The sequence below is a fragment of the Heterocephalus glaber genome, unplaced genomic scaffold (genome assembly GCF_053883595.1).
Source record: "Heterocephalus glaber isolate CG9 unplaced genomic scaffold, H.glaber_assembly_v1.0 deba00001613, whole genome shotgun sequence".
Taxonomy (NCBI): domain Eukaryota; kingdom Metazoa; phylum Chordata; class Mammalia; order Rodentia; family Bathyergidae; genus Heterocephalus; species Heterocephalus glaber.
This window is the reverse complement of record NW_028258384.1, coordinates 3,469,022-3,472,555: the sequence shown is the minus strand read 5'-3', so window position 1 is coordinate 3,472,555 and position 3,534 is coordinate 3,469,022. Positions and strand designations below refer to the sequence as shown.

General features: G+C 38.9%; 1 pseudogene; it reads right to left on the bottom strand.

Annotated features, from left to right (window-relative positions):
- Nucleotides 1-347: 347 nt before the first annotated feature.
- On the bottom strand, nucleotides 348-2,070 carry LOC101718786 (origin recognition complex subunit 3 pseudogene; annotated as a pseudogene).
- Between the last annotated feature and the right edge of the window lie 1,464 nt (nucleotides 2,071-3,534).

Below are 3,534 nucleotides of genomic sequence, written 5' to 3'. Positions count from 1 at the left end.
TTATATTCCTGGATGAAGGAACTTAACTATATATATATATATATATATATATATATATATATATATATGATCAAGAAGATTTACTCTTAATGACTGTGAAAAGTACAATGATAATGTATGAGAGACTTTCATTATAATGTCAGCATATTTTTTGTTGGATTCTAAACTACTTCAAAGTTTAAAATACACACCTGTTTGGGGCTAGCAGTGCACTTTCTGGTTAAACATCATAAGGGGATTACACATTTTTCTCACAAAAATAGTCTCCTCTAGTGGCATATAAATATGACTGGTCTCATTTTTCTTTTAAGCTAAATGTGATACTTGTAGCTTCACCTATTTGCTTTTTAGCAGCCTCCCCATGTGAGCCTGGCCATGTGGTCAGTCTTCTGTTTGTTAGGCTTTATAAATCCTAGAAGTTCTAGTTCAGAAACAGCTCTAATAAACTGGACACTGGAGATGTATTATTTTATTCACTCTCTGTAGAATTTGCATCCGTTTTTTCAGCAGCTGTCACAACTGTTGCAAAAGCCTCTGACCAGTCCACAGGGTCGATCAGCCTACTACACTCCAGGTGCAGTTTATATGCTATGCAGATGTCAGGGGCAATATTTGGAATGCAGCCCTCTTCACTTTTCAGTGCTTCATTCTTTAGATAATAATGATTGCTAAGTGCAGTGTGGAAGGCGATTCATGGAGCAGCATGTAAGTACTCCTGGAGAGTGTGGGCCACACTGAAATATACCACTTCACTCAGAGCCTGAATTTCAGGGGGGCAGAAGGTATTCTCTTACCAAAGAGTCAATGAAATTCACAACTTTTTCTCTGAATACTTCAAACTTGGTTTGCTTCTTACTTGATCTTCTTCACTCTTTCAAAAGGACTCTTCCAGTAAGGACTTTTGAAGATGATAGAGGTCTGTATTTGGAAGCCCCTTTGGCTGTGATCCAGAAACATATTTCTCTTCTTTGGTATCACCAAGGTTCTGAAACTGGGCCAGGAACTCTTCTATTCTCTTTGCTGTGCTGCCAAGCTGATCTTCAGAAGAGGAATTAAAAACCGTGAAACATTTCTAAAGCATAGTCATCAGTTCATCTTTTGCCAACATTCTCAGCAGCTGCTGCAAGGCTGATGAATACTGCTCTGAATCCCATATGTTCCTTTCTAAACATGTGCAGTACAACTCTCTGATCTGTTGACCTAGTAGGTACTTGGGAAGAGAAGAAGTGAAATTATGAAGACATCTCACAGCCAGGAAGTAATTCACATGGTAAATATGTAGGTCTTCTAGTAATGATTGTGTTTCCTCCTTCAAAAATCTGTCATTGGTCAATAGTGCAACTTGCTTTTCTGAAGCTTGTTTTTCCACGTACCTCCTGAATGATGGAAGACGTTGGATGTTTTCACATTGGTTAACTGATAAAAAATTTATTCTTCTCTTGGCTTCTGGGAGACTGCAGCACTTAACAGTGGGGAATAAAATGCTCTAATAGAGAAAGCAGAAGTCCTTTTACAAAGTTTTGAATTGAGAAATCATGATTTAAAAAGATGTTGGTCAGAACCTGTAACGCTTTCTCACTTATTTTAAAGGGAAACTGAGTTGTAAGAAGTAGCTTGTCAAGGACTGTAGTCAGGTGTTCTTTGCAAGACAAAGACTGAAATAGTTCTATACACAATAGAGATGAGACTGCATGTGGAAGCAGTCCGTGGATGATAATAGGAGATGTGGTGATTCCAAAAACCAGTATTAGTGGAAATTCATGTAGATATTGATTGCTGATAATTATGAAGTCTTGAAGTATTTTGTGGTGAAGCTTTCCATGTCCTTTAAGATAAACACAACAGGAGGAGACTGCCATTGGCTAGAACTAGTCCTCTTTGGCTTGGCATTTTTGGAACTGTCTTCTGTGTGGCAGTCATATACCAACTGGAAAGTGAATCCATTGAACAATGTGTCTTTTTCTGGGTGACCTGAACACTTTCCCCTTCTTTGGGTTTTATATCTACAGAGCAGTCCATTAACTGTGAGACCAACTTTTATAAAAAACATTTCATATCTGGACAATCTTTAGCTTGAAAAGCGACTACATATGTTGTGATATTATTCTGAGGGGCCTCTGTTAGACTTCTGAATATTAAATCATGATCTCTGACATTCACATCAAGAAGAAGAGCAGCTGTTGGAATTTCTATACCTTTTGTGGTATCGGGGATCGAACTCGAAATTTCTAAAAGTTTTGTTTGACAGGCCCACTCTTTTGAGTTTTTCTGGAATCCAGAATGAGACTTTTACACAAATTCGATCAGATTGTTAAACTGGTTTTTATTTACTTCCTCCTGTAGCCGCTCAGTTTCTGATTTCATCTGTTGCCTTATCAAGTGATAAGTTTCAAATTGGAGCTTACTATCTTCAGACTCATTTTTCCCTTTATTAAAATAGTCTTTTTCCAATCTTCCTTTGGAAGGTATGTCTATATTCCCTTTGAGAACACAACTGTGCGTGTACTTTTATTCTTTTGACCAGTGCCTTGGAATGTAACTTTTACATCAACATGGTAAACAAGTCAGCTATTGGTACAGAGATCTTTCTCTTCTTGAAGTTTGGTTTAAACAAAAAACAGCCCTTGGACACTGAAGAGGTGCCCATAGTCCTAGCAGTTGGGAGGATTCTGAATGCACTCCCAGAAGCTTCTAATCTTAATCTATAGTGTATTCACTTAAGGAGTCAAGTGGGTTCCAGCATGCCCACAGGATAGCTTATATTCTGCTATGCTTCAAATATGTCTCCCAAGAAGCATATGTTGGAAGCTCAGTCCCCAGTGTAACAGTGTTGAGAGCTGGGACCACCGGGAGGTGACGAGGCCATGAGGGTTGAGCTCTCACGATTGAATTAATGCTGATTTGTGAGTTCAGTCTCTCTTTCTTTTTTTGTATATGTGCTCTCTTGCCCTTCTGTCTTCTTCATGGGATCACACAGGAAGTTCATCGCCAGGTGCTGGCCCTTCAGTGTTGGATTTCTCAGCCTTCACGACCATGAGACATAAAGTTCTTTTCATTATACATTGCCCAGTCTCAGCTATTCTGTTATGTTAAGCACAAAAGGACTGAGCAGATAAGCTGTCTTCCTATAATGCCCTGGCGGTGTTGTCATCAGCCCATTCATCCAAAAAATACTCACGACTCTCCTCTAATATATGTCATCCTGTGTGAACCTTGGAGTGTCTATAATTCTTATTCCTACTGCTTGTTTTTTAACAGTCAGTTTTACTGTGACATCTCACTAGGATTAGTGCCTTGTAAGAAGGTACTCTGTATGATTGTTCATTACATATCTAGGGCTTAGGCACATATAGGCACAGTTCCCAGAAGACTGTCAACAAACATTGGAGATTGAACAAAAATTATATGAGGTATATGGAAGGTATATAAGAAATGAGACTTCCAGCCCTAGTTCTTTGAGGTATCTCCATACTGATTTCCACAGTGGTTGCACCAGTCTACACTCCCACCAGCAGTGGAGCAGTGTTTCTCTTT